The sequence below is a fragment of the Stenella coeruleoalba genome (assembly GCF_951394435.1).
Source record: "Stenella coeruleoalba genome assembly, chromosome: 9".
In the NCBI taxonomy this organism is placed as follows: Eukaryota; Metazoa; Chordata; class Mammalia; order Artiodactyla; family Delphinidae; genus Stenella; species Stenella coeruleoalba.
Window position 1 is genome coordinate 90,080,925 of NC_137155.1, and position 21,057 is coordinate 90,101,981.

General features: G+C 38.2%; 1 long non-coding RNA gene across 1 annotated transcript in view; it reads left to right on the plus strand.

The window, feature by feature from the left end:
- Window positions 1-21,057, plus strand: part of LOC307191650 — a 73,233-nt gene that overhangs the window by 27,521 nt on the left and 24,655 nt on the right. The gene's annotated exons all lie outside the window — the stretch shown is intronic.

Genomic DNA, 21,057 nt, shown 5'->3' on the forward strand with positions numbered 1-21,057 from the left:
ACCCCATTTGAGAGATGAGGAAACAAAGCCTCAGGGAGATTGAGTGATGCCACTTGCCACTTGTCCCCTAAGTGGGATACCAGAAAGAGAACCAATGTCTTTGACTTCTGGTCCTCAGTGTCTTTGCTTTCTCCTTCCATTTGACACTTGTTTTGATACCATTATATTTTAACACTAAATAGGGCTTTCGATGTAACAGAACTTCCCAGGAGCCCTAACCCCTTTCTGGACTTCAGGCAACAGCTCAGCTCAAGACAGTAGTTTCATCTCACTCTGGCTCTTGGTATACATACCAGACATTGTCTAGACAAACTAAAAAGACCCCACTAGACCAGGACAATTACAAATGACAGTGACCAGGAGAAAATGGAGCATTTCTCCCCCCTTTTTACATTTATTTATTTGTTCATCCATTAGTTCATTCCTATTCCTTTATCCAAATGCTTTTCAGTGAAGGAGGAAATTAAATAAGTATAATATTCTCTGCCTGTACTCAAGAAGTTTACAATCTACTCAGGGACTTTATGTGTCTACAAAAATTATTAGCAGTCTCTTGAACTTTTAGAGTGTGTAACGTGGAATTTTATTGGACATATGGATTATAATTTTTAAAAAAGTTTTCTTGATGCTATTTTTCAATGAATAGTCTTATAATGCTGCCTTAATCTTAAATTTGTGTCTATCTGAAGTTTATTCATTTTCATTATTATGGTGTTCCGTTGTATGTAAATATACCTCAATTTCTATATTCTATTTGGGGTGGATATTTGAGCTATTTCAGTTTGGCGCTGTTAGGCTATAATCCAGCCCTTCCCCTTCTGCTGCAGCAGTGATGTTAGGGTATTCTCTCCTCATGGCTCCCTCAGGGCCATTATTAAATGTCTGAATGTAGGTATTTCATATTCTTTTTGCCAGTAATAATGTAGGCCCCATAGAAACAGAGCCCCTTGAATGGTCTGACTGTCCACCCAGGCTCTGCCATCTACCTGGCTGCCCAAGGACACTGGCCACATTGGAAGGAAGTATGTCACCCATGAAAGACAGTAACCATAAGGGACTCCGAATCCAGAGCATGGCTTGTGAGTGTGAGGAAGAGCAAACCCATCTGAGCTGTTTTTGCACAAGGAGATAGAAGACTTCTGGCAGTTGTCAGGGAAATCCCTGCCATAAATTTCTCCTAGCTGCTCTGAAGACAAACTCCAGACTTCCCAGTTACATTAACCCTTAACTTCAGTCTTGAGCACTTTCCAGTAGTCTTTCTGTCACACCCTGCATCCTCAGAGACCACAACATCCTCAATTTCCCAGCCTTGTTTGTCACCTAACCCAATCTGCCTCACACAAAAATGCATTCCTCTGGAAAATCAAGTGTCCCAGGATTACTGGAAAACTCATTTAAAAGACCAGCTTACCCTTAGAGAAAACTACATACACCTGATGATTGGAAAATGGCATTAGAACTAATCATTGTAAAGCAAATAGCTTGGAAGTGATGATTTAAGTTTGCCATGGTAGAAATATAACATTTAGGAATAATGAGTATAATTGATTATAAAAGAACATTTCTTTGATCTTTGAGTGATTGCTATTCATAATGCAAGCCTAAAGAAAAATGTAAGGCTAAAATTGTTTAAATTGATTTTTCCAGAGTACATTTTTAATATACTCTATTGATTGGGGAGTACAATAAAATTTAAAACAAAATTCACTATTGTTACCAGAGCACTGGCTCTGGTTTCATATTGTAGTTCATATCATCAACTATGTATTTGTTGTACTAGAAAGGTATTATTGAGTTTCTAATTTAAATCTGTAAATTCTTTCATTATGATATGAATCGCTATGTGATAACTAATATTCATTTACCACTAAAAATTCACAAAGCAGTATTTCATAGACATAAATTAGACATTACTAAATGATTACCCACTGTATATTTTATAGAAAGAATTTATTTAATATTATGGAAATTTCATCAGTATAAAAGTAACTGCTATTAACATTTAGAGTGTGTAACATGTATATTATTTTACATTTATTTTTAAGTAATATCAGACTTACAAAAAGTTGCAAAAATGGTATAAAACATTCTCTGTATACACTTCGCCCACCTTTCCCTAATGTAAACATGTAGTATAACCATCATACAATGATCAAAACCAGGAAACTAATATTGATACAGTACTATTAACTAATGTAAAGACCTTATTCACATATCACCAATTGTCCCATTAATGTCTTTTTCTGGTTCAGAATCCAATCCAAGGCCCCACATTGCATTTAGTTAACATGCCTCCTCAGTCTCATCCAATCTGGAACAGTTTTGTTCTGTCTGTTTTGCTTTGTTTTGTTTTGTTGTTGTTGTTTTCATGGCTTTGACAATTTTGAAGAGCACTGACAAGTTATTTCGTGAAATGTCCCAAAATTTGGGGTTGTGGTATGATAAAAAATATGTTTGGTCTTAGAAATAAACCCATGTGCTTATGGTGAATTAATCTATGAAAAAGGAGGCAAGAATATACAATGGAGAAAAGAAAGTCTCTTCAATAAGTGGTGCTGGGAAAACTGGACAACTACATGTAAAAAAAATGAAATTAGAGAGGGCAGACAGCAGAAGGAAGAAGAACTACAATCCTGCAGCCTGTGGAACAAAAACCACATTCACAGAAATATAGACAAGATGAAAAGGCAGAGGGCTATGTACCAGATGAAGGAAAAGATAAAACCCCAGAAAAACAACTAAATGAAGTGGAGATAGGAAACCTTCCAGAAAAAGAATTCAGAATAATGATAGTGAAGATGATCCAGGATCTTGGAAAAAGAATGGAGGCAAAGATCGAGAAGATGCAAGAAATATTTAACAAAGACCTAGACGAATTAAAGAACAAACACCTAGAAGAATTAAAGAACAAACAAACAGAGATGAACAATACAATAACTGAAATGAAAAATACACTAGAAGGAATCAATAGCAGAATAACTGAGGCAGAGGAACGGATAAGTGGTCTGGAAGACAGAATGGTGCAATTCACTGCCATGGAACAGAATAAAGAAAAAAGAATGAAAAGAAATGAAGACAGCTTAAGAGACCTCTGGGACAACATTAAACACAACAACGTTCGCGTTATAGGGGTCCCAGAAGGAGAAGAGAGAGAGAAAGGACCCGAGAAAAAATTTGAAGAGGTTATACTCAAAAACTTCCCTAACATGGGAAAGGAAACAGCCACCCAAGTTCAGGAAGCACAGAGAGTCCCAAGCAGGATAAACCCAAGGAGAAACACGCTAAGACACATAGTAATCAAATTGACAAAAATTAAAGACAAAGGAAAATTACTGAAAGCAACAAGATAAAAATGACAAGTAACATACAAGGGAACTCCCATAAGATTAACAGCTGATTTCTCAGCAGAAACTCTACAAGCCGGAAGGGAGTGGCATGATATATTTAAAGTGATGAAAGGGAAGAACCTACAACCAAGATTACTCTACCCAGCAAAGATCTCATTCAGATTCGATGGAGAAATCAAAAGCTTTACAGACAAGCAAAAGCTAAGAGAACTCAGCACCACCAAACCAGCTCTACAACAAATGCTAAAGGAACTTCTCTAAGTGGGAAACACAAGAGAAGGAAAGGACCTACAAAAACAAACCCATAACAATTAAGAAAGTGGTAATAGGAACATACATATCGATAATTACCTTAAACGTGAATGGATTAAATGCTCCAACCAAAAGACACAGGCTCACTGAATGGATACAAAAACAAGACCCATATATATGCTGTCTACAAGAAACCCATTTCAGACCTAGGGACACATACAGACTGAAAGTGAGGAAGTGGAAAAAGATATTCCATGAAAATGGAAATCAAAAGAAAACTGGAGTAGCAATACTCATATCAGATAAAATAGACTTTAAAATAAAGAATGTTACAAGAGACAAGGAAGGACACTACATAATGATCAAGGGATCAATCCAAGAAGAAGATATAGCAATTTTAAATATATATGCACCCAACATAAGAGCACCTCAATACATAAGGCAACTGCTAACAGCTATAAAAGAGGAAATCAACAGTAACACCATAATAGTGGGGGACTTTAACACCTCACTTACACCAATGGACAGATCATCCAAACAAAATTAATAAGGAAACACAAGCTTTAAATGACACAATAGACCAGTAGATTTAATTGATATTTACAGGATATTCCATCCAAAAAAAGCAGATTACAGTTTCTTCTCAAGTGCACATGGAACATTCTCCAGGATAGATCACATCTTGGGTCATAAATCAAACCTCAGTAAATTTAAGAAAGTTGAAATCATATCAAGCATCTTTTCTGACCACAACGCTATGAGATTAGAAATCAATTACAGGGAAAAAAAATGTAAAAAACACAAATACATGGAAGCTAAACAGTATGTTACTAAATAATGAAGAGAACACTGAAGAAATCAAAGAGGAAATCAAAAAATACCTAGAGACAAATGACAACCAAAACACCACGATCCAAAACCAGTGGGATGTAGCAAAAGCAGTTCTAAGAGGGAAGTTTATAGCAATCCAAGCCTACCTCAAGAAATAAGAAAAATCTCAAATAAACCATCTAACCTTACATCTAACGGAACTAGAGAAAGGAGAACAAACAAAACCCAAAGCTAGTAGAAGGAAAGAAATTATAAAGATCAGAGCAGAGATAAATGAAATAGAAACAAAGAAAATAGCAAAGATCAATAAAACTAAAAGCTGGTTCTTTGAGAAGATAAACAAAATTGATAAACCATTAGCCAGACTCATCAAGAAAAAGAGGGAGACGACTCAAATCAATAAAATTAGAAATGAAAAAGGAGAAGTAACAACAGACACTGCAGAAATACAAAGCATCCTAAGAGACTACTACAGGCAACCCTATGCCAATAAAATGGACAACTGGAAGAAATGGACAAATTCTTAGAAAGGTATAACCTTCCAAGACTGAACCAGGAAGAAATAGAAAATATAAACAGACCAATCAAAAGTAATGAAATTGAAACTGTGATTAAAAATCTTCCAACAAACAAAAGTCCGGGACCATATGGCTTCACTGGTTAATTCTATCAAACATTTAGAGAAGAGCTAACACCCATCCTTCTCAAACTCTTCCAAAAATTGCAGAGCAAGGAACACTCCCAAATTCATTCTATGAGGCCACCATCACCCTGATACCAAAACCAGACAAAGATACTACAAAAAAAGAAAATTACAGATGAATATCACTGATGAATATAGATGCAAAGATCCTCAACAAAATACTAGCAAACAGAATCCAACAACACATTAAAAGGATCATACACCATGATCAAGTGGGGTTTATCCCAGGAATGCAAGGATTCTTCAATATACACAAATCAATCAGTGTGATACACCATATTAAAAAATTGAAGAATAAAAACCATATGATCATCTCACTAGATGCAGAAAAAGCTTTTGAGAAAATTCAACACCCATTTATGATAAAAACTCTCCAGAAAGTGGGCAGAGAGGGAACCTACCTCAACGTAATAAAGGCCATGTTAAAAAAAAATGAAATTAAAACATTCTCTAACACCATATACAAAAATAAATTCAAACCGGATTAAAGACCTAAATGTAAAACTTCATACTATAAAACTCCTAAGGAAAACATAAGCAGAACACTTTTTGACATAAATCTTGGCAATATTTTTTGGCTCTGTCTCCTAGAGTAATGGAAATAAAAGCAAAAATAAACAAATGGGACCTAATTAAACTTAAAAGCCTTTGCACAGCAAAGAAAACCAGAAACAAAATGAAAAGGCAACTTACAGAATGGGAGAAAATATTTGCTAATTATGTGACCAACAGGGATTAATTTCATGCATATATATGAATCATTTTGTTGTATACCTAAAACTAACACATGGTATATCAACTATATTGCAATAAAAAAATTTAAAAATTTGGTCTTTGTCCCCTTTTCCTGCCATTGAGCTCCTAAAACACTTGAGATTTCCTGAGTGATAGAAGTACCTTTGTTACACTAGTAAGGTTACTCCTGACCCTAGATAGCTTCTGGATGGGGGGCTGGTTACCAAAAAAACCCAACCATGTGATTAAAAGAATAGAAATTTCAGCCTTTGTGGAGAGAAGAGAGACTAGAGATTGAGTTCAATCACCAGTAACAAATGTTTTGTCAACTGAGAAAAATGCACAATGTGAGAGTTGTGAGTTAAGTTCTGTTTGCGGCCTAATGAGGACTATAGCCTGGGGGAATAGCCTCTCAGATAGCTCTGAGGAACTGCTCTGAAAAGGTAGGGGGGATGTCCCTGGTGGTCCAGTGGATAAGACTCCGCATTCCCAATGCAGGGGGCCTGGGTTTGATCCCTGATCAGGGAACTATATCCCACATGCATGCCATAGCTAAGAGTCTGCATGCTGCAACTAAGAAGTCTACATGCTGCAACTGTGTGCCTGCATGCTGCAACTGAAGATCCCACATGCCACAACGAAGATCGCGCATGCCTCAACCAAGACCCAGTGAGAAAGAAAGGGAGGAAGGGAGGGAGGGAGAAAGAAAAAGTAGGGGGAGTTCAGTATATACATGATTTTAGTGAAGGGGATACAGGCATTCAAGCACACGTCTTGGCAGAATGTTGCTGCTAGCCATGGGGAGAAGATGTCTCTGTTAATGCTGTGAAAAGATGCAAGAAAATGCACTCATAAAATCTCCTAAAAGCATTCAACTACCTGAAGGCCTGTTCCACCAGTTTTTTCAAGAGCACAGAGTGCCTCATTCCTGATCTTCACCCTGAACTCCTTTCAGGGTGTGTTGGAGGTCAATGGCTGCAGTGGCTAGTAACTTCATTCTTGTAGAACCAGATGGTTAGTGACAATTTTTAGTTGGCATAATTAACCTTGTCTAGGTAATGAAGCCTTGATAGAAGCTCTTGAACAACAAGGATCTGGGAGCTTCTCGGTTGGTGAACACATTAGTGTGCTGGGAGGATAGCCCCCTGGAAAAAGTGTGGAAGCTCTGCACTCCCTAATCCCTCCTCAACACTTGTCTTCCATTTGGCTGTTCCTGAGTTGTATCCTTTATACTAAAACTGTAGTTGTAAGTATAGCACATTCCTGAGGTCTGTGGGCTATTCTAGAGAATCATCAAAACTGAGCAGAGGGGTGTGGTTGTGGGAACCCCCAAATTTGTGATTGGGTGGGCAGAAATGTGGTGCTTTGAGGACACTCAAGAATTTCAGCCGGTGTCTGAAGTAGGGGCAGCATTGTGGGACTGTGCCCCTTAACCTACACGGTCTGTGCTAATTCCGGGTAGTTAGTGTCAGGATTGAAGTGAATGGAAGGACACGCAGCTGGTGTTACAAAACTGATCTTGGAAAATGACACACAGGGTTATCTGATGTCTGCTCATGATAAATTCGCGTTAATATTTTTGGTAAGTAAACCACAGAAGTTGATCTTGGGGGGTCACAGGGTGTGGCAGCTTGAAGCAGGATCTTAGTTACCTGACCAGGAATTGAACCCAGGCTGTGGTGAGAAGAGCACCGAATCCTAACCGCTAGAACACGAGGGCCAGCAGGCTTGAAACAGAACCTCAGTCCTTGTCTTCTTTCAAGAAATAATTCAGCAAAGAGACAGAGGTAGTGAAGTGGGTAATGCATTTATTAGAAGCAAAGTACATGTGGAAGAACACACGGGCAGCATGTGGAGTGAGCCCCATGCTTTTGGGGTGGCTTAAATTGCTTATATGGGGGCAGTTTTCTGGGTTCCCTCTGGCCAATCGTCTTGCTCGTTGCCCATATTTGGTCTGACTCATGTGCGTAAACATCTTTTACCCAAGATAGATTCCAGTGCGAGGGTTTCTGGGAGATTGGCAGGACATATTATGGGCTGGTGCTCCCTCCCTTCCCTGACCCCTGAGCATTTTTCTGCGCATGTGTGGTCTGAGAGGTCTCCTTGATCCCAAGAAAAATGTGGCCTCCTTATCTGTTACTGAAGCAGAGCTCTGCCATTATCTTTATCCCGGAAGAGTCAACAGGAGACAATTTCCAGCTGCTCAGCCTGAGGCCCAGATATCTCCTGTCTCAAAGTGATATTGAGTCCTTCTCAGTTCATGATGTCAGCAGGCACGTGATGATGTCATGTCTCATATCAGCGAGGAAGAAATTTTCCTCTACACTTCTATGTTCTTCTGTCTGATCTAAGAATTAAATTGACATGAGGCCGATTAACAGTAGAAATCAAACAAAAGTTTAACAACATGTATACATGGGAGAGACCCAGGAGAAGTGAGTAACTCACCAAAATGGCAGAAGCCCAAATACCACCTTCAGCTAAAGACAAAAGAGGATGTTGTGGGTAGTGGTTTGGGACTTCAAAAGGGAGGAAGGCAGTTCACAGGGAGATGGAAAAGCAAATGTTTGGTAAACAGAGACAATGGAACATGGAGAGGAATTTTAACAGACAGACTTTGCTAGGCTCCTCCCTGTCTACCATACCTACTCTGTACTGTAGTTATCTATGGTGACAGTTTCTTTCCTGGAATAAGTTCTCTATTTACATTCTTTTAGGCAGTTAGGGGGAAGGTCAAAGTTTCTTCCTGAGTCTTTTGGTCCTTGATTGTTTATAGCTCTAAAGAATCCAAATGCCAAAGACACGTTTTGGGGTAAATTGTGTTATTTTACACTCTGCCAGAATGTTAACTTTGATCACTTGGTTAAGGTGTTGACTGCCAGGTTTCTACACTGTATAGTTATATTTCCCCCAAACCTATTATTTTTAAATGTTTCAAATTATAAGATATTATGTTATTCATAACTTCTTCCTAGATGTCAAAAAGAATTTTTTAAAAAATTATCAGTATAAGAAAAGAGAACTCCATTAGAGAAAATGAAAGAAATATATTTGTATCATTGAACAAATTTTTGGAGAAAGTAGATGAAATACAGGAGGGAAAAGGAGAAGACCTTAGAGTTACCAGTTTCAACAGAATGTGGCACTGAGATGTCACTGATTGGACAGGGTATGAATTTACCTTCTATCTCCATGTCAGTCATAACTGATGAATTTTCATTTAAATTAGAAGATAAAAACCCAAAGACTCCATTAAACCCAATGTACTTTTCGTGAATGCAGGTACAGATCCATATAACTTGAATATTCAAAGGAAATTCTAGTTGATACTTATCCACCTCAAGTTACAAATAATAAATTTTAGAGACCATTACACACAAATTCTTCCAGATGACAGAAAAAGATTACTAGAACATTCAGCTTCAAAGGTGTCTGTATTTTGTCTCTATATCAAAGTCATTGCGAATGAAAAAAATTGACTTAAGATTGATAATAGTACAAAGTTTGGAAACATTTATCACATGCTCTTAGTAAACATGAAGAAAATTAAATGCATGTCAACAATAGTGTTAGGCATTTGAAATTGAACTGTGATTTTAAAATATAGCTATAATTATTAATGCTACAAAACAGAAACTATGTGAAAATAAGATAAAATATCTCATGCAATTGTTAACACAATATAGATGATACAGTTTTGGTGCAACAGTGCTAACATTCAGATCATCCGAGAACTTTATGAGCATAATAAATGGACATTTTCTTTATCTGTTGTAACCACAACAAATGATAACATTAAATGTAGAATATTTTCTTAGAATACAAACATCAACAGCAAATCATACATTATTTGAATAAGGTAAGAAGTGCTAAATATCACCTATTTTAGTTACAACGCCTGATACACACTATGTAGAACAGATTATAATTATTACCACTTTTGGATTTCAAAAAGGCAAACATGTCTGTAACATTTTTTGGGAGTTTGTTCAGTAAATGATATGACTAGAAAAAGATTATATATTTTTCATAATGTTGACTATTGTCTCCCTCCACAAAAACTACCAGAATAACCTGTTGGTCAGGCAAAGTTAAGCATATTAGACTTACAGCAGCAGGGGAGAGCACCATCTCAACAGAGTCTTAGTGTCTCAGCAGGGAAAAGTTTTTGGCTCTATGCTCAGGTAATTTAAGGCAAGTTCTTCAGGATAGGAAACTGGTGAGGATTAGGCAGAGTTTGTAACATAATAGTTTAGGATTAGTGGGCACAGCAAGTCTTGAAACAAGTCTGGATACACACACTCTTTTCCTGATAAGCAAGCTGTTTGTCCAGTTGAGCACACAGTTTTCTTGATATGACTAGCTGGTTTCCACAATGAGGTACCTCTTTGCCTTGATAAATTGGTTTGCAGAAATTTCCTGAAGCAAATGGTGAAGTTAGTTATTTACTGGTTAACAATCTTATCTCCTTGGGCTAGAATTTCCTGGGGAAAAGCAGTTAAGCCATATTGACACAGATAATATCACTTCTCAGTAGAATGCCTACAAAAATAATCTAGACAAAATCTAGACAAATCTACAAATAATAAAATAATCTAGACAAAATAATTTGAATGACCAGGCATATGACAAGGCCACAAATATGCATGGAAAACATAAGGGATCATGGCAGAAAATTCCTGAAAAGAATTATAAAATATTCCATATTCCTTGTTTCGTTTAAACTTGATAGAAAACATACAACAACTTTTTTGGTATCAGTGTTGGAGTTTACTGAAAACAATTTTAGGAAAGAAATTTGAAGCCATTTTTGAAAAAAAAATATGAGCAAGTGAAGCTGAAGCTATCATGACACTAGAAACTTACTTAAAGGAAAATGCAATGCTCTGTTAAAAACCATTGTGCTGTTGTATTTTCTGCAACACAAGTCAAAGGTTTGATTTCGAAAATAATCATTTTATTTTTATTTGGTAGGTACCAATTTGTAGTAATACCTTCAGTAAAATTGATGTTAAGTGAAAAATGATGCAGGAACAAAAATTCAGTGTACACAATGCACTTAAAAGCGTCAAAGGAATTAATTACATTTTTTGAAGACAAAGCAATAATGTTTATGAAAAATATATTGATACTAAACAGATTGCAGAGTCTCTTGACATTGATATCTCTCCCAATATAGGCAATACCAAGAAAGGAGTAAGAAGTTTTAATTCAACTGAGAATCCCATTTATGATCCAAAACTAAATTTAAATTCAATTTTCTTTTTTCTTTATTAGATACAACAACATCATTTTTAAAGGAGAGTTTTACAATACTGAAAGAATATAATGGCCTTTCAGTGTCATAGATGGCAAATGTAATTTAAAGAATAAACTATTGCAACTGTGTAAACACTAATAGTTGAAGTTGCCTGGTGAACAAAGTAAGGAAAATGATACTAAGGGGAATTCTATGTATAAGGACTAAAATCCTAAGTTGATTTCTAAAATCCACACTTACAATACTCTAGTTTAAGAATTGCAGGGGGCTTCCCTTGTGGTGCAGTGGTTGAGAGTCCACCTGCCGATGCAGGGGACGCGGGTTCGTGCCCCAGTCCGGGAGGATCCCACCTGCCGCGGAGCGGCTGGGCCCGTGAGCCATGGCCGCTGGGCTTGCGCGTCTGGAGCCTGTGCTCCGCGGCGGGAGAGGCCACAACAGTGAGAGGCCCACGTACCGCAAAAAAAAAAAAAAAAGAGAATTGCAGTATATTTGCAGTAATAATTTACAGGACACATTTCCAATAACTCTTTGTGGCTCTTGGGATAAATTTAACCTTGCAGTTGCATTTGCCAATGAAGAGTTTTATAGCTTCATGAAAATAAAATTTATTAAAGGTATAAATGTCACAAGAAAAACTGCATTTCTATAGAAAATAAGACAGAAGCAAGTAGGCATTAAAACTCATAAAAAAATTTTGTCTCTGTGAAAGCAAGATGTATAATTACTTTATAACAAATTATTAAATCCTAATTTCTTGAGTACTCTAGTGAGTTATTATGATTACAAGTTTTATTTCCTTTATTGTGTGTTCAGTACTTTAATTTGTAGATTTTAAAAATTATTATCGAAGTTTCAGGTGTACAGTGTTATAATTCAACAACTGTATACACTACAGAGTAATAACCACAAGTCCATCACCAAACGGTTGACCCACTTCACCCATTTCACCCACCCTCAAATGCCCTCCCCCTCTGGTAACCACTAATCTAATATATATATCACATCTTCTTTATCCGTTCATTCATCAATGGACACTTGGATGTTTCCATACCTTGGCTACTGTAAGTGATGCTGTGATGAATATAAGGGTGTTAATTTGTAGAATTTATATAGAATGACCTCAAGCTTACTGTAATTTTTATTATTAAAAAATAAATAATATACTACCTTCTAAAATTTGTACTTGAGGAAAATAAAATTAATCGTCTTTAAGGAAGGGACAGATTTCCTATTTCACACAAAGGCAGTATATGGGTGGCAAAGCATAGTCTCAAAATGTTAAAAACGTAACTCTTAAACAAATAGATAGCACATTACACTGCCTATCTCACAGTAAAACTTCATTTTTGAAATCCTGTTAGATACCTGGCACCCTGTGCTTCCTTTCCAGTTTTCCTACCTACACTCCTCCCCAACACCTTCCCTAGCACTTCTTTTTCCTAGTGCAAAGTGCTGCATGGTGGGGATAGTGAATAATATCCTCCAAACTGAGAAGGAACTTTGAGACTGAAAAACCAAGCAGGCAACTGTGTGAAGTGCAATTATGAAGTTTATTGTGGGTAACTTACATACAGGCAGGATCAGGTGGATGAAGGTCCAGAGGCATTCGCGGCTGCACTCTGTGCTGCCGAAAGGGGTACGGGGGGATTTAAGGGGCCTAAACTAAAAACATAATCTGACTACTAAGGGAGGAGCACGTCCACACCCATGGAAACTGGGGGTTTTTTCTTCCCTCCCTGCCGGGGGTGGGGTGGGGGGGCGGGGTCTCATGACCATCAGGCCTTGCAGGCCATTAACTGTCTGCATCAGCAAAAGGCATTCTTGCAGTTTTCATATTAGATGAAGGCAAGGGTAAATGTTGATAGGGAACTTATCTGGCTGTGGCACATTCCTGGTGAGTAGGCTAGAGCTCAGTCATGCAGAAAGGGGAGGGGGTCGTACTGTGGGCCTGAGATGGAGCTGACAAAATGGAGCCAGGGTGGTTCAGCCACACAGGAAATATAGCCGCCTGCAGCGTTGCAGCCTCACATCCAGTAGCCTCTAAGCAAAAACCATTTCAAACATTTCATACTAACGGGATTCAAGACATGTGACCCCAAAATATGGCACCTTGGTATATTGACTGTCTTACACAGAAGGAGTATGGGAAAACAGCAGGAGGAAGGTCATGCTGACCTCTGCTGCCTCACCCTTCTCCTGTTTCAAGGTCAACAATCTCCCACGTGAATGTACCCTCCCTGTCCCAGGAGGAAGAAAGGCATCCTTATCACCAGAGACAGGGAACTGGGGGCTGAGAAATCTGTATAAATAAACTTTGTTAAACTAACTCTTATCTTCCTGGTTACTCCTTTATCACTGACTACTCCTAACCAAAACGTGTCTGTCTTCTCAATTCATCACAAATTTAATGTTTCTTTGTCTACAAGGTATAAAAGCTCCTACTCTGGTCACTTCTTTGAGTCTTCATTCTCTTGGGAAGGCACCCATGTGCTTGTAACAATTCAGTAAAACGTGTATGTGCTTCGCCTGTTAATCTGTCTCACGTCAGTTTAATTTTCAGACCCAGCCAGTGACCCTAAGAGGTTGACGAAAACTTTCCTCCCCTACAGTACATTAAGATCCAAAATGAATAATAAATTTCAAATCAATTTTTTTTCTTTTTATTGTCACTGTTGGCCAAAACTGACCAGCCTTGCCTCAAAAAACATAAAAGACACTACTATATATAAAATAGATAAGAATCTGCTATATAGTACAGGGAACTCTACTCAATACTCTGTAATAGGGACTTCCCTGGCAGTCCCGTGGTTAATATTCTGCGCTTCCACTATAGGGGCACGGGTTCGATTTCTGGTCGGGGAACTAATATCCTGCATGCCGTGTGGCAGGGCCAAAAAAACCCAAAAAAAGGACGACAACAACAAAAACCCCACACAATTTTGTAATGGCCAATATGGGAAAATAATCTAAAAACAAACAAACAAAAGATAAGCTGGCTTGTCTGTTTCCAGTCTTTATTTCCTCAACACTAACCCTGTGTTCCATGTTTTCACATCTGTTATCACAATCTGTAGTATAAGGTAGGCTGATATTACTATCACCATTTAACAAATGAAACAACTGAGTTCAAAGAGGCTGACATGTTATAGATAATAAGAAATAGCAAGGCTCCAATTGAGATTCAGGTCTTCACATTCCAGGTTCAGAGTTGATTCCTTATTGCTCAGCTCAGAAGTTATAGCCCTTCCGTTCTGCTCAGGTAAATCCATGATTTTGTGCTCAATCTAAGGTGCTGCTTAGAATCTATTAACTATTTATTTCTTCTCCAGGATTTCTCAACCTCAGCAGTATCAACATTTTTCTTTTTCTTTTTCTTCTTCTTTTTCTTTTTCTCAAGAGGCTGTCCTGTGAACTGTAGGATGTTTAGCATCATCCCTGGCTTCTACTCACCAGGTGTCAATAGCACCTACTCCCAACCTTCCCTACCTGCAGTCATGACAAAATCAACCCGGGTTGAGAATCACTGTTTTACTCCGTGCTGAATTCCTTTAGAATTTGCATCCTCTGTTCCCTTCAGTATGTGAGAACACATGGAGTCTCAGACCTGGTGTGTCAATGTGGAAAACCTCCCTGCCTGTACCCTGTACTTGGTCCCTCTCCTGCAGTAACTGACATCCTCACTGTAAACTTCTATCAGTTCTTGGAAGGTATCCAAAACCTACTTACATTGGCTTGATTCTGTGCAAGTTCATCCAGTCTAATTGATGCAGTGACTGTTCAAGATCAGGGGTCCTGAATTGAATTGGCTGCCCCGAAATGATTTACTGGAGACTTCTGGAAGTGTCCCCCACAGCTAGATTAACTATTTTGATTAATTTGCCTGTCAGTTTGTTGGGAAGGAAGGGAATAGCCATTTAATTTATTTATTCACTTAATTTATTCAACTTAATAATTTATTTAGATTCATTCCTTTATTTAACTGATACTGGGACTGAGATGACTTTTTTTTTCCACTAAATTGAACAGCTAAAATTATCAGATCAGTTGTACATTTAGACTCAATCTGAATGCAGCTTCTATCTCAGCACAAATTATTTCATATCCTTTATTCCCCAGAGAATGTAGCTCAGTTAATAATCAATTTTCAGAGGCTGTTTCTAACCACTCTCTTTTCTTTTTATAGCAGAGAGAGTAGGAGAATTTTTTCCTTAAATTTCAAAAACTATTTTAAAAAATGTTTGAGGAGCCCTTGTGCTTGTTTGATCATGACTTTCAGGCAAGAGAGGGTATCGTTAGTATGTACATAGAACTCAGAACAATCAGTGTGTGTCATTGTACGTCCATGGTGGATTTCCTGTGTGATGGAGGGAAGAATAAGAGGAGACAGACCAGAGGGTTCATGTCACACCAGATTTCTTAGGAAGCTTGTAAAAAGGATTTACTGTATTTTGATTAATCCATCCTTCATCCACCTTGAGTGTCTCCATGGCAACCAGATATTTGTTTCCCAAAGATGGGCTTTCAGACTGGAAGGTTCATTCAGCTCCATACAAAACCCCCTGTATTCCTGTGGCCCACATCTTTGAAATTCCACATGCATAGACAACCACTCCCAAACCCTTATCTGTGTTACTGATCCCAGTGCTAGTATCATTTTATCAATGGCAAGACATGATCAATTGTTTGAAGCATTTTCTCAGCCAACAGAAACATCTGTTTCGCCTCTATTCCTCAAAAATATCAAGTGTTTTAAGCTCAGCCTAAAGGAAGCTAGCTGAACAGTCATTATGGGGCTTTAAAAAATATATACAATGTCACATATTGGTTAGAGTATTTCAGAGCATCCACCAATTAAATGCTCCTATGAATTAAAAAATTAGCTTTCATCAAAAATTAATGGTTCCTTTGCCAAAACAGTTATAAAGCAGAATCTAATTCAAGGTATAGTAACATGCAAAGAACATTTGCCCAAAGTCTCACATTAGTTAGAAACTGACCTTAAATAAGGACATGGAGACCCAAACTCCCAGCACTCAGCTCTGCCTACCCTACAGCAGGGCTGCCTTCTTTTGCCCATAGAAGAATCTGAGCAGTGCCCTGATTATGTGCTGTCTGAGTCTTCCACTTTGTGGGAACAGGATACTCCTCTGTCCTGCCCCCTTTCCAACTCTTTACTCTCAACCTGGAAAGATGGCATGGATGGAGGGATGGATGGAGGGATGGAAGAAAAGCTCTATATTAAAAGTCTGGAAAATATATAACTTTTTTCTTACCCATATCTCCAAAAGGTGTTATATAGGGGAAATTCACTTCAAATATCTTGCATTCCTTTCTTTTTCATGACCATAAATGATTTTTATAATCAACAAAAACAAAAAAAGCACTTTCATTTTGAAAAAGCAAAATAATAATTGTTCTTCAAAGCTCAAATTATACTCTAAAGTAAATTTATTTCTAATGTAAAAACAAACAAAAACGACCATTTATGCAATTGTAATGCAGTAAGTAGGAGTTGCACAATTTCTCTCATTTTATTTTTTTAAAAATCATCACATGGTTTGTAATGCCCTTATTAATGATTAAGGTAATAAAATCATGTTCTTTTACCCACATTATGGGACTAATAATTTCAACCTTTTTTTTTCCTGCCTAAAAGTAATATTGAACTAGTCTGACACAGTTTAGGAATCATAACTTGAATTATTGGAATTCATTTGGGAAGCCCAGCCTCACTTAAAATTGCTGCTGTCTACAGTATAATAAATGTGATCGATGGCCTTCTGCAGCGATGCAGCTCAGCTGCTCCTCCATTGCTGAGAGAGGTCTCTTTGTGTGTGTGCCTGTGCAGATTTCTTCAACATTCTGCAACTGTTTCCAACAGGAGCTAGTTTTCAGCCTCCTGTTCACAGTTATTTAAGAATAGACTGCTATTTTCCATTTACCATGGATCAATTTAGATTGCCTATAGCAAAAAGAATCTCGTTAAAGATTGATGACTCGTAAAAAAAAGTAAAAACATACACAGAGAGAGCCTTTATCAGTTCTACCTTACTTGGTTCTTTGTCATTTTGAGCTAGAAGAAAAAACTCGTTTCTACTAGAAACTAGAACTTTCACATGATCATCAAATTAGGCAAATTAACACGAGAAGACTTAAATTAGTCTCACTGTTGCTCTTTAAGGAATAAATGTTTAAATAAACTTCCAACCAAAGTAAAAACAGACTGTAGCCAATGCCCCACCCCCAACATCTCTTCAACAATTCTGATCCCCCTCTGCTGGATTTCCTTCCTTCCATTGTACTTATCACTCGAATTAGCGATTTTCAGAAAATTTTTTGACACACCTCTTGCAATCGGTTACAATATAACTGTGTATTGAGTTAAAGCAGATAATCTAAGAAATACCCTTTGCTACCTTGTGAAATATTTAACTCATAAATCACTTCTTTCATTTAGTAAATTTATAAATATAAATAAATATTTGCAAAGAAAAACAACTGCCCAGGAGCCTTGTCAGGGTTTTATCCTAAATACAATTGCAAAATCTTAAATCATAGACTTTTTTTTTATTTTAATCATAGACTTTTTGATTTGGAAGAAATCCTAGAGACTATTTCATACATGGTGAGACTAAAGTAAGTTGAGGCTTGAGTAACTTACCCAATTTTGCAGTGCAAGTGAATAAGGAATTCAAATGCTCCTGAAATCTTTCCACCTTACTGAAACATGAGGGAAGGGGGCAGGGCACAACCTTTGAAAGAATAACACAGCCGGAGGACATGACATAAACTGATTAAAACCAAATGGGTCCAAGCTGGAGGACAAGTCAACTTCCACTAGATCTTGAGCCTCAGTATACGCCCACTGTGACACAGCAGCAAGCTAAATGACACACCCACAGGCGCCATGACAGTTCCAAGGATCCATAAGGATCAAAAAGTGGGCGGTGGCCCAATCCCTGGAAATCCCTGCCCCTTCCCAAAATAGCTAGAATACGCCTCTCGCTCATTAGCCTATGCAATTACCCACCCCTATAACCATACCCTGGTGCCTTTCTCATCTTCTGAGATGGCCCACACTCTGTGGAGTGTGTTTCTCTCTAAATAAATCCACTTCTTACCTATCACTTTGTCTCTCAGTGAATTCTTTCTATGATGAGACATCAAGAACCTGAGCTTCAGTAAGTCCTGAAATCAGGTGTGTGCTCTCAGTTGGAAGACTGTGGGTTTTGGCCGGGTTCGAGTACCAGCCACGTGGGTTCAAGTCCCAATCAGGGTTTTGGCCGGGTTCAAGTCCCGGCATGTGGGTTCAGGTCTCAGTCTGAGGTGCATGGTTTCACTACTATTCTGCTTTTCTACTGGGGGAGCGGAAAAGAAAGGCACGCACATGACCTTCCTCATTCAACACAACAATCTTGTGAGGTACATATGATACTGATCGAAGAGATAAAGAAAACTCTTCTGAGACTCTGAGATATAACTTCTCAGTTGTCCAAGGTCACACAGCTACTAAGAGCAGTGGAATTTGAACCTCAAATTGTAACCTGAGTGGATTCTATGAGCAGCCTCTATCCTTAGTCACATCCAAGTTCAGACTATTGATGAAAGGCATTGATAAGAAGAGAATATTTTGGAACTCGCCTGGCAGTGCAGTGGTTAAGACTCCGTACTTCCACTGTAGGGGGATGTGGGGCACGGGTTCAATCCCTGGTCGGGGGAACTAAGGTCCCACATGCCATGTGACCAAAAAAACAATATTTTACTGAAGATTGGGAGGATCCACTGAGAAAAATTCATATCACATTAGGCAAAAAGTAAAATTCTTCTTTAGGTATTTCTGTTATCTCCCCCCAAAAGTTTCCTATCCTCAGAGGTTTGTTTTCTATGATGTTACAAGTGGCAATGCAAATAATTAATAAACATTCTATAATAAGGGATAGAAGAGAATTGTATTCAAGCTGACGACTATAACCTAGGAGACACAGATTTAAGAAGCACTTGAATTGTGTTCTGATGGTCTACAAAACGAGGGAGGCTTAATAGGCAAAAACCGCAAAGTTACATAATTGTCGAGGATTAGGATTGGAGGGACTTCTCTGGCGGTCCAGTATTTAGGACTCAGAGCTTCCGCTGCAAGGAGCGCTGGTTCTATCCCTGGTTGGGGAAGTAAGATCCTGCATGCCGTGCAGTGCAGCCGGGGGGGGAAAAAAAAATAGGATTGGAGCTGGCAAGAAGTAAGGGTGCTTTTTTAGCAAGGATTCCTTTGGTTCTGAAACAGTTGCATAGTTACAAGGGGAGACCTTGAGACCGTAAGGCTGCAGCGGGCATCTGCTAGCAGATACTGTTTTGAAAATGGCTGGCGGTGTCCTTGAGTTTGATAACAGTTCAGAAAAGTGAGGAATAGATGCAGGAATGTGCCGGAAACCACACCCACGATGGACACCCAGCTCCATTTTGAATACCTGAACCATAGTTCCTCCATTTTGATTATTAAATGATCTTAAACATGTCATCACAAGGGAAAGGAATTATAATTGCTTAATTAACATAAAAGCTAAGGTTTGTGAAAAGATGGCCTATCGCCAAGGCTGCATACATACAAACGCTGCAAACATTTTACTTCAAAAAGAAAAAACTAGGGTGCGGGATTCCTTGGCGGTCCAGTGGTTAGGACTCTGTGCTTCCACTGCAGGGGGCATGGGTTTGATCCCTGGTCAGGGAACTAAGATTTTGCAAGCAGTGCAGCACAACCAAAAAAAAAAAGAAGAAGGAAGAGAGAGAAAGAAAGAAAAAGAGAGAAAGAAAGAGAAAGAAAGAAAAGAAAAAAATGGGGGAAAGGGGGAAAACATAGCCAAGCTAAAAACAAAAACCCAAGATGCCAAAAAGAGAGTGAACTGAAAGTCTAAGCAGCATGAGGAGGCTGAAGCCAAAATGGCTCACAGAGTTGTTGGAGCTGGTTGGAGCCTTACATGCCGTGGGCTAGAGTGAGGACAACTTCTCAGGAATTAGCATTCAGCCCATGCCTTGTGTGCACAAAGAGCTGGACCAGGGCTGTGTGCGTAAAGCTAAGAGTTTTGGAGGACAGCTCCAGCTCTGAGATGCAGATTTAGAAAACATAACCAAATAAAGTTCATAGAAGAATATAAAGGAGACTATCTTTGTGACCTCAGGTGGGAAACAATTTCATAAACACAGTTCAAAAATTGGAACCATAAAGCAAACTATCGATGAACACAGTTATATCTAGATAAAGGATTTCTATTTAATGAAGCACACCAGGGTGAAAAATTAATAGAGAAGAATATGTGAATATATTTGTGATGTCTATGGGAAGAAAAGGGTTAAGCTGTAAGTGTGCAGTCTCTTCTCTCCTTTGATTAGGGGGAAAGAGCGTGGGGGCAGAAATAAGACAGGTGACCAGACCTTATTTCCTTGTAAAAATGCTAATGAATATCTCCTAGCAAAAGAACTAAAGGGATTTCCTAGCAAGGGAGTCCTTATCTATGGAATGTTTTTAACAGGAAGAACATAGTTGGTTAAGATTGCTTCTGATAAACAAGCCAGGAATCTATGGATTTGTGGGCATGGCTCAAGGGAAAATATTATGTAATGGATAAAACCATCTAAGTATAAATTGGAGATGTTCATGACCTAGATGACAAAATATTCATTTATCCCATTTCTAGTGAACTTAACTTCATCACATGGTTAAGATGGTATCTGCCAAAATTTCTCCACTTATTATTTTCCCTTTTTCATTGTAAACAAGAACAAAAGAGCATTTTTGCTCACCACTCAGTTCTACAAAGATTCATTCACCCACTGCAGTTTCTGACCAACAGTGCACTCTGTGCTTCAGACAGAAAGTTAAGGTGATAATGGGATGAAGCACTCTTGTTCCAGATAGAGGAAATGAAGATGATAACAGG